This window comes from Nematolebias whitei, chromosome 16 (assembly GCF_014905685.2).
Source record: "Nematolebias whitei isolate Nwh7 chromosome 16, NemWhi1, whole genome shotgun sequence".
In the NCBI taxonomy this organism is placed as follows: Eukaryota; Metazoa; Chordata; class Actinopteri; order Cyprinodontiformes; family Rivulidae; genus Nematolebias; species Nematolebias whitei.
Window position 1 is genome coordinate 37,397,742 of NC_056513.1, and position 11,758 is coordinate 37,409,499.

Sequence of the window (11,758 nt, forward strand, 5' to 3'; positions counted from 1 at the left end):
GGCAAAAATTGGAATTTAACCACTGTAATGAATTACTATAAAAATTATTGTAATTTTTTAAAGTAAGATACATTAATTTTTATAATACAGCACAATACTGTAAATAAAACACCATGAGGTCAATCACTTTTTCATTGGACCATTTGATCACGTGCATAATTATACAGTTTTGTACTGTGATTTGGGGAAAATTTTGATGCATTCTGGGAAATTAACGGTGGGGATTTCTGGCGGCAGACAGGAGGAACACAATTTTTTAGCTGGTAAGTGATTTAATTTTTACCTTTTATGTTAAAAAAATATTTTTAATAATAATAATACTTTATTTATAAAGCCCTATAAAACAACCACAGCTACAACAAAGTGCTGTACATATAAAATCAAGAACATTTAAACACATAAAACAGTTGTTAAAACATTAAGATCAATAAAAACAGTGCAGAGCAAATTCAGTCTGTGCTAAAAGCCAGGGTGTAAAAATATGTTTTTAAAAGAGTTTTAAAACTGGACACTGAAGGAGCTCGTTTGATGAGAAGACAAGTCAATAGTAAGCAATAGCAATATGGAACATCTATTTGGTTAAATTATTTTGGTGACTTAACCTTCAAGTACATAATGTTGGACATTTTACTTAAGTAATGTCATTCTGCTGTCTAATTTGCCAACAAGTGAGTTATGTTGAAATATTTTCATTACTTTGTTTAGTTGTTATTCTAAAACTAGTTGCTTTGGTTTATGTTGCTTATTATAGGTTAAAAACAACAAAGTCCATGCTCAATGATCAGTGAAACGGTTGAGGGGGCAGATGTAACTGAAATCAAACAAATAAAATCAAAGGTTGACAGAAATTCAACACTTTGGAAGGAAATTTATCAAAGGCTTGTTGAACTGGACTGCAGTTTCTATCTTGGAGCACCAGGGTCACCAGCGAATGGTAAGAGTTGTTTGTCCTCCAGAGTCCTAGTTCTGGTTCAGAATATTGTTTTTTCACGCAAGGCAGCTAAGTCTGTAGGGTGCATTCACACCAGCCCTGTTTAGTCCGTTTTAATCGAACTCTAGCTCGTTTTCCTAGAAAGTTCGGTTCGTTTAGGGAGGTGTGAACACACCATCGAACTCTGTCACGGAACAAAAAGGCGAACTCTGGCCCGGGCTAAAACCTAGGTCTCGGTCCGGTAGAAGAGAACTCCAGCGTGGTTCGAGTACAGTGTGAATGTAAACAGACCGGACCGCTCCGCAGGGTAAACAAACACGCATTTCTCTGACCTTATATGGAGCCGTCAGCTGCCTTGCGTGGAAAAACAATATTCTCCATGGTCTTCTGTCTCATCTTCTGCTCATGCTAAGTCCATTTTTGAAAAATGACAAAATATAACTCCTAAAACTGCTAAAACTTGATGCCACTTTGTTTTTATTTTTATTTACAGAAGAAGAAGAAGACGTGTCTTCAGAGGTTTTTGTGTCGTTTCTTTCAGTAGTTCTTGGTGCAGCGCCCCCACAGGCGAGCGGGGGAATAGGTTGGTTCAACAGGTTGGCTCGACTGCACAGTGCAGTGTGAATGCAAACGCATCAGCTCAAATGTAAACAAAAGGTCATGAATATTGGTCCCGAACCGAACCGAGTCTACCGGACTATCTGGTGTGAAAACGACCTTGGACTTCTAGAGCTCATCACTGGAATAGGCCACAGCTGCTGCTCAGTGGTGCCGCCAAGAAGACACGGACCTGCAGGAGGAAGAACACTGGGATCCCACAGTTGTATAACATTTACAGTTATCTAAGGTCAAACTACAGCTATAAAGATAATATAGCTTCAAAACACATACGGCAAGTTGGCGCCAGTCATGGCTAGCTGTCTGCCACGTACTCTCTGCTTGCTTTTTTTTTTTTTTGGTGTTTTCTGCTTTGATGCATCTGATCTGCTTGTCTACAATGGCACAACTTCTCAGCCTCCATCATGTTATGTTGCCAGTACCCGGTTTAAGGAATTATTCATCAAGTCAATTTTATTTATGGAACACATTTAAAACAGAAGCTGTTATCAAAATGCTTAACTGTAACATCAATGAGAGTCAAAGTAATGGGAAAAAAATGACACAAATGTTAATACTGAAAAAAAATGAACAGCATTAAAAACAGGAACACAGTTCATTTAAATACTAAATCAACTCACACTGTGTGAAAAGCCAGAGAAAACATGTTTTTAGTAGAGATTTCAACACATGAAGGGAGGTGGCCTGCCTAATGTTGGGGGGCAGGTTGTTCCAGAGTTTGAGGCCCATGACTGAGAATGCTCGAGAAGGAACGGTTCCAGTAGCTCTGAGACATAAAGGGGTGTGAGGCCATTTAGGCACTTATAGGTCAACAAGAGATTTTTAAAATCTATTTTAGTATGCACAGGGAGCCAGTGAAGGGAGGACAGAACTGATGTAATATGATCAAACCTACGAGTTCCAGTTAGGAGCCGAGCAGCAGCATGCTGGACGAGCTGGAGACGTGGGATGAAGGTCTGGCTGACCCCAGCATAGAGTGCATTGCAATAGTCCAATCAGGTCGTGATAAGGGCATGGACTAGTTTCTCAAAGTCGGGTCTGGACAGCACTGGCTTGAGCTTAACTACCTGCCTTAAATGGAAGAAGCTTTTCTGCAGAACAGAGTTGATTCGTTTGTCAAACTTGAAATCGGAATCTCAAACCATCCTGAGATTTTTACCAGACTGCTTAAGACAAAGCTGAAGGGAGTCCAGGTTGACAGGATCAGAGGCTGTGGATGAGCTAGTTAAGACTTCTTCATCTGTCAAACATACCAGACTATTGACAGCGCAGTCAATCAAAGGATACCTGATGTAATCTGTCAAAAACTCTGACTTCTTCCACTTTCATGTGAGCAGCTATGGATGGAGACATCACTGGATTATGTCTGTGACTCAATCCGGCTCCATTTCGGCTGCTCCCTTCCTCAGGGGTCACCACAGCAAACTGAGTGAGAGCTGTATAAATGTGTTCACGTGGCACTGTGCAGATTGTAAAGTGTTCATCCGGTTGGTGACGTGAAGTGAACCTTGTTGCCGTTTTTTTTAATCCATGCAAAGCATCGACTGACGCCTTCCTGAGCTATTTTGTTTAGGAAATTTATTTCCATCTGATTTTGAGATCCAACATGTGAAAACTATCAGCATTTAAACAACTTTGAAAACTACATGAATATATTTAGTCACAAAAGCAAATTTGGGCATCAAAATGTGAAACAATTCAGATTATTTGACTTAAAAAATCTGCCTTTTTTCTTTTAAAATTGTTGTCATGGTCATTAATGAGTCGTCTCTCACATGAAGATGAAAAAAAAATCATTCAAAGAAAGAGAATCTCTGATTTCCTGAACAATTTGAAACAAAACTTCGCATGATGGAAATCCAAATGTATTAAAACACTGAACTGTTTATTTCACTATGGATATTAAACTAATCCAGGCATAAACCCGTTGCATAGATCGTGTGAAAAATCAGGTGTAAACACTAAACATAAACTTCCTTTTTCAATAAATGGGTCTCTTGATAATTTGCTAGCATTTTATGTGAAACCTTACACTCATAACACATTAATCCAGTTTAATTTTAAAAAATCAAATATCCACACATGGTGCAGTTGGTAGAGCTGTTGCCTCTCAGCAAGAAGGTTGCTGGTTCAAAGCACTGCCCACAGAGTAGTACACCAAGAAGAGCAAGGTCTTCAGCCTTCTCCAAGTCAACAAAACACAAAGACAAGTTGGGCAAACTCCTATGCACCCCCAATATCCTTACAAATATAAGGAGCTGGCTCATGAATTTTTTCCACGGGGGACACCATCAAGTGGTCAAAAAAATACTACTACACAGAAAGAACGAAAACATTTCTTCTTAAAGTTTCCTTTGGTTTATGTTGCTTTCCTTTCCTTATTAGAGTTTCCTTTCAGTTTCCTTGACTGATGAAGTCTTCCGGATCGAAGGTGAAACGTTTCAGCACAAAAAAAGAAACTGTCCAGATGACCTGACTGAAAAATGTTGGATTGTATACCTGGATTATTGAGCATGGACTTTGTTGTTATTTCTTCTTAAATTTGATAACAAAATTATATTTGTTGATGAAACCCAATGAAGCCAATCAGCTAATCAGACTACAAGCATGTCTTAAAGACATAAAAACCTGGATGACCCTTAATTTTCTGATTTTGAACAAAGACAAGACTGAAGTTTTGGTTTTTGGACCTGAACATCTTAGGAATTCATTTTTCAGTCTTTCTCCCTCCTCAGATGGCATTAATCTGTCCTCCAGCTCTACTGTTAAAAATCTTGGTGTTATTTTTGATCAGGACATGTCTTTTATCCCCCACATTAAAAACGTTACTAGAACTGCCTTCTTCCACCTGCGTAATATCACTAAAATTAAAAACATCTTATCTAAAAACGATGCAGGAAAACTGGTCCATGCATTTGTCACGTCTAGACTGGACTATTACTGGGTGTCCAAATACTTCTTTAAAACGTCTTCAGTTGATCCAAAATGCTGCTGCCAGAGTCTTAACTGGAGTTAGTGGGAGAGATCATATCTCTCCAGTTTTAGTTTCTCTCCATTGGCTCCCTGTCAAGTCCAGAATAGAATTCAAAGTCTTACTTCTAACCTACAAAGCTCTCAACAACCTGGCTCCATCTTATATTACAGATCTTATTGTTCCATATTTTCCTAACAGAGCACTTTGCTCTCAGACTGCAGGTTTACTTGTGGTTCCTAGAGTTTTCAAAAGCAGAATGGGAGGAAGATCTTTCAGTTATCAGGCTCCTCTCTTGTTGAACCATCTTCCAGTTTCTGTCCATGAGGCTGACACATTATCCAGTTTTAAAACTAGGCTTAAGATTTTCCTTTTTGCTAAATCCTATAGTAAGGGTCGGCTTGTTATGCTGCCTTAAGCTTAGACTACTAGAGGACAAATTCACCTAATTTCTTAAAATGAATATATACAAATAAACATGTGACATGGAGGCTGCACAGCTGTAGAAAGAAAAGTCTTGCAGAGAGTGGTGAAGGCTGCACAGAAGTCTGTTGGAGTCAGCCTCCCCACCATCACAGACATCTACACCTCTAGATGCAGGAAGAGGGCCATCTGCATCATGAAGGACCCCACTCACCCAGCACACACACTTTTTGCCCTGATCCCCTCAGGAAGGAGGTTAAGGAGCATTAAGTGTAGAACCACTAGTCTGAGGAACAGCTTCTACCCTGAGGATGTTAGACTCATGAATCTCTCACCAGGATAATCACTGTGAAAAATCACATCATGTTGCTGCTGATCTGTTTCATGTTGCTGCTGATCTGTTTCATGTTGCTGATCTGTTTCATGTTGCTGCTGATCCGTTTCATGTTGCTGATCTGTTTCATGTTGCTGCTGATCTGTTTCATGTTGCTGTGTTCATTCGTACTCATCTGCTCACACAGACTCATGTTCGTGCTGCTGTTCAACGTATAGTTTTTATGCCATTAGTGCTTAGTGTACTATTTCATTGACGTTTTTCTTAGTTCATATCTTAGATCTTATTACTGTTTTTCTTTTACATTTTATTGTTGGATGTAACTGGGACCCTGTGTACATAATCTCGTTCCACCACATGCACCATATGAGATGTGAATGACAAATAAAGCTCTCTGACTCTGAGATTATGTTTATGTTCTGACTGAAGACAAATCTGATTTGTTTCTCAAATCCTCAGGATGGATTGTCAGCACTGTTTTCTGTCAGCCATCAGCATGAAGATTTGTCTTCACATCAGCATGCTGTCAACTTGGGTTGTCAAAGCAACAAAGTGGGCATCAGTGACCACTTAGCTTTAATCTTCATGCTACTTTGCTACAGAGACCTGTCTTCAAAGGTGCAACAAGTAATTTATTTCTACATCTGACAACAGATGGTTTGTGTATTCTTTGTCCTCTATGTTCATCAGCTTGTAGGAACATTGAAAATAAAGTGTTATGGTTTAAAAAAAAATTTTTTTAATCAATTTGGGCCCCCCATTTAATGTGGGGTCTACTTCCCCCTGTCTAACTCGGGGCTCGGTGTCCATGGCCGGATCTACTCTGGAGGGGCGGGTTGCCGGCGGGGCCTGTGAACTCGTCGCTGCAGCCTCCTGGGGGTTTCTGCATTGTGGTTGCAAGGGATCGCCCGTTGCTTCCCTTTGCTTCCCTTTGCTTCTTTCTCTGGGGGGTGCGGGTGTCCCTGTTGGAGGACTCCCATAGTTCCGGGCTTGGGGACCGCTGTGTGTCTGTGGTTCCGGTCTTCCCTGTGTTACCTTCGTGTCCTGTGGGGACGGGTCTGTGGGTCCCCACATCCACTATTGAACATTTTTATGGAGAAACCTCATAGTGACAAGTGTAGTATGACATATCCTGAGATATATTCATCAATTAAACGGGTTCTTTCATTTTTCTGGACTGTATAACATACGTGCATTGAATTTAATAAAAATGTGGACGGAAACGTTAATTATCTTTGACTCACCAAACGAGTGGGTCATTTATTAACAGAATCAAGTTTAACACATCACACATTTACATTAATTGGCAAGAATTGAAAAATAACGACATAATTAATCAGCTTTACAACCAGGAAAACCATACGGCCATGATTTTCCGTTGCTTCACCATAGACATTTCTGAAAACATCTAGATTAATTTGCTAGCAGATAGGAGAGTTTAAAGATGGAAAGATGAGGTTTATCTACAGAGAGATGTGTGAGGGAATTTGTCTGTTTTAACCAGAACAGCACGCTCCTTTGGAAATCAGCTTGGGCCAACGGTACGCTTGGTTGAGATAGAACTTTTTACCTTGCAGACGATAGCTTCAGCGTCGGTGTAGAGCTCTCCTTTCAACTCTTTCAGCGTCTCCGTGAGAACAGCTAAAAAACCCTGGAGTCGTGAGGTTATCCAAACAGAAGTTATAATTCCCAAATCGTCTCTGGTTCAGCTTGATTCTCTTTCAGCAGCATCCTGAATCCCAGCGTTCTGCATGCTGAACTCCCAAAACTCTCTACTTGAACTAGGAAGTGCCAACATTTAAATGGGCTCTACTTCCAGTTCATTTGAGAGCTTTTTGATTGGTCGATGGACCAAAGCAGAGGTGTGGTTTGTGATGTAAGGTGTTATGAAAGTCAAGGAAAAGAGTAAGATTGTTTAGGAACAGACAGAAAGATTGTTATGGAGAATTCAGACTTCGTGGAGCCACCTCTCCCAGTATCTCGCTGTAAAAGTTAAACATGACATTTCTTTTCAGTAAACTTTCAGTTGACCGAAACTTGAACTTCGACACACTTACAACTTCGCTCATTGAAGACAGAAAATCAAGAAATGCATATTAACCTGATTTCTTCTTTGAATGAGGATTAAAAATCATTATTACTGTTTTAAGTAAATAAAAATGAGTAGTTCACTTCAACATGTAAACATTGTTTGAACTAACACAATTTGATAATCAAAACATTTGTAAAATAGTAATGATCATAGAGAATTGTCTTTTTCCACTTGATTAATTCAAGAAAGAAAGTCTCAGGATGGGTCAACCTGTATTTCTGGATGCAAATCAATGAAATGACAGTTTCTGACCATATGATCCTAAGGTCAAGTTTTGACATCAGGTCAAGTTCACTACACAAGCATGCTCACACAGGTGTTTAGATTCAGGTGTTTATCAGATACACACTCAATTGGGTTGTGGTGGCCACTAAATATTTCTTGTATTACCATGTACCATATAAAATACTTTCTAATTATGTCATAAGTATCATTATATATGTTTGTTGTTGTGATTTCTTGTTTTTGTCTTGTTTTTTCTCTTTCCGCAGGTCTAGAGGCAGACTTCAATGATGTTGATTTGTGTTCTCTTTATCCCTCTCTCTCTCCTCTATTCCTATCTCCTTCTTTACCTTTTAACCTTCTCCCACTTTTCTGCTTTTTTTCTTCTTTGTTTTTCATCCCGGTGTCCATTACATCTGAAACAAGCCCAAAGCAAATTCTAATAAAATTTAATTTATATATCAAGTGGAGCATTAAGGCCAGCAATAATGCTCTGCTTGTGAAAGTAAATCTGTTGGGCATCACTCTGACACTCAGACAATAACTATGAGTGTCACAATGCCGGACAGGACGTGGGGGGGGGGGGTAACATTGAAAGTAAAGTGTTTTGTTGTTGTTGTTTTGTTTTTTTGCAAATGTTTCATTTAAAATCAAAGCAAAATTAAACCTACTGTAACTGGGTAGTTCTAATAAAATTAATTAATTAATTACTTAATTGTAATTCTCTTTAGTTTTTGGGGCACTTAATAAATAGAAATATTTTTGGGAATAGTAACTGATTGATAACAGAGAAGGTTCGTCTGATTTAATGTCAGGCAGTAAGAAAAAAAATGATTGTGTCTTTTACACAGTGTGTAACCCCAGTGTTTCAACCCCACTGATACAGTGCAAACAGTTTATTCTGTCTAACAGAAACCTGGCTAAAACAGGAAGATTTTGTTAGTATAAATGAATCCACTCCACCTAATTATTTAAATTTTCATGTTCCTAGAACAACTGGTCGAGGTGGAGGTGTAGATGAATATATGCATGAGATATATTCATAAATTAAACGGATTCTTTCATTTTTCTGGACTGTATAAAATGTGCATTGAATTTAATAAAATGTATCATGAGACGTTATTTATCTTTGACCCATCAAAATGAATGTGGTCATTTATTTACAGAATCAAAGTTTAACATCAAACATTTGCATTAATTTGGCACATTGAAAAATAACAACATGGCTAATTTTAGCAAGCTGTACAAGTGATTGATTATCCACACGGCGGTGGATGAGAACTTTACACAGACATTTCTAAAATTATCTGGAATGATTTCTACTTGATAGAAGAATTTAAAGATGAAAGATGAAGTTTAGTGGGAGAAAAGATGGGTGAGGGGGTTTGTTTATGTCGGCACCAGAAACAGCACTCTCCGGGTTTCTCAGCTTTTTCCCCGGTACACTTAGGTGGCGGAATTCAACTCTTTTACCTGGAGATGTCCCCACCGGTACGAAAGTCCATTCAACGCACTCTTTCAGCGTCTCCGTAGGAACAGCTGTGAATCGTCCGAAGTAGTGACAGTATTCCGTTCAACACAAATTCACCTCGGCAAGTGGACTTCACATGAGTGGAGTCCGTCAGAGTTCCACCCAGATGTGGAAGAAAGTTATAATCCCATAAGACTCAGAAGAGCTCTGTGGTCATGTCAGGATCTTCCTGTTTCCCAGCACGGGAGCTCGACCGCAACCTCGGCTCGACTCAACTGGAACTTCGACCCAACAGGAACTGGGGTGAACTAGGAAGTACCGACATTTTAAAGGGCTCTATTTCCGGTTCATTTGGGAGTTTTCTTATTGGTCAATATCGACCAGACAGGGGTGTGTTTTGTGACGTAAGAGGTTACTAGAAGTCAGAAAACAGCAAGAATGTTATGGAACAGATTGAAAATGTTTTTCAGACAGACGAGAGAAATGTTTGGACGGGTTGGCGGAAAACAGCTGCCAACAGGTGCCAGCTTCTCTATTTACGTCTGAGAGGATGTAAAACAAGACAGCTCGTTCCAACAACTGGTCTGCGTTCGACTCCGACCTTGGATCAAACTTACACTGCTCATTCAAAGACAGAAAATCAGAAAATGCATAATTACTCTGTAACAGGCCTTAACATGAATTCTAACTTTGCATGAGGATTAAAATCATTATACTGTTTCACAGTTAATAAAAATTGATTAGTTCACTGCAACATCTAAAATGGTTTGAACTAAAACACTTTGATTGTCAACATTTGTAAAATAGTAATGATAATAGAAAAGAGATTGTTCTTTCACTTGAATTTTCAAGAAAGAAAGTCTCAGGATGGGTCAACCTGTATTTCTGGATTCAAATCAATGAAATGACAGTTTCTGTCCCACATGGTTCTTAAGGTCAAGGTTTTTGACCTTCAGGCTTAGTTCACTACAGAGGTGTAGCTTATATTTTTCAGTCGGGACTATTAATTAATACTAAACCAATTAATAGTTATAATACTTTTGCATTACTGTCTCTAAGTCTATCCCATCCTAAATGGAAAACAGAGGGGACACTCTCACTAGTTGTTATATATCGTCCACCAGGCCCCTATGCACAGTTTTTGTCTGAATTCTCAGAATTCTTAACTAACTTACTACTAAATGCTGATAAAGTCATAATAATGGGTGATTTCAATATTCATGTAGATGTTGAAAGTGATAGTTTAAGCATAGCCTTTAAAAATATAAGTCAATTGATTTTATCCAAAACGTCCGAACATCTACTCACTCCCATCATCACACTCTTGACTTAGTTCTGACCTATCGTATAGAGATTAAGGACTTAGTAATATTTACTCAAAACCCTGTTCTGTCCGATCATTTTTAATAATCTTTGAGTTTACATTAAATGACTACACAATCACCGAGAGTAAATTTTATCTTAGCATGTGTTTATCAGAAAACGCTGTAACCAAATGTAAAGATACTCTTCCATCAATGTTTTCCTCTGTTTTGCAGAGTAATACATCAGAGAGCAGTAACTTAGTTCATCTAGTTGATCATTTTACAACTACTTTGCAACCTTCACTCGATAAAGCTGCTCTGCTGAAAAAGAAAGTAATCAATCAGAGGAGATTAGCTCCTTGGTTTAATTCTGAGTTACGCACTTTAAAATAGATGTTTAGAAAGCTGGAAAGAAAGTTCTGCGATTGAGTTAAATTCAAAGCAGTCTGCTCCTCAGATAAATAGTGTTAAATTATTATTTTTATATATGAATGTTTCTATTAACTTATTATGTTATATCCTGATGCATGCTCAATAATCCAGGTAGAAAAATCTAAAAAAGTTAAATCTGGTCCTCTGGACATTCAAAAAAAACAAAACAAAGCAAATCAACAAAAAAATGTAGAAACGTTTCGTCTCTCATCCGAGAGACTTCCTCAGTCTGAGGTGCTGTATTCAGCTCAGTCTCTTAAATAGCACCGTCTTAGGGTGGATCAACCAGTTTTGCTGCTGACAACCAAAACCAGCTGATCACATGCTCAAGAAGGACCATCAGCCTAACAATGGATCAATAGCACACTGATGGCTGTTTACTGTTCACAGAGGGCTGAGTGATACTAGCAATCACAGCATTGTAAGAGGGGGACAGTTGACAGAATATCTGGCGTCTGTACTCATCTCTTTAGTTGGCAGCTCAGAACACCACATACAGAACACCATGGACTTTGTGGACAAGGTGAGGGATGTCATCATGGAGACTGATGAAACAATGGTCTCTTTTGATGTCACATCACTCTTTACTTGCATTCCTGTTGATGATGCAGTAGAGGTGGTCAGTTTAAGATTAAAATCAGACACCACTCTGAGCAGCAGGACCACACTTTCTACAGAACAACTGTGTCAACTCTTGAAACTGTGCCTGCAGTCAACCTACTTCACATATGGGGAGCAATATTATAGGCAGAAACATGGGTGTGCTATGGGGTCTCCAGTTTCTCCTATTGTTGCCAACCTGTACATGGAGGAGGTAGAAAAGAGAGCCTTGACGTCCTTTTCAGGGACACCACCAAGTCATTGGTTCAGGTATGTTGACGACACCTGGGTTAAAATCAAATCTCAGGAAGTCCAACATTTTACTGACCACATCAACTCTGTGGATAAATACATCAAGTT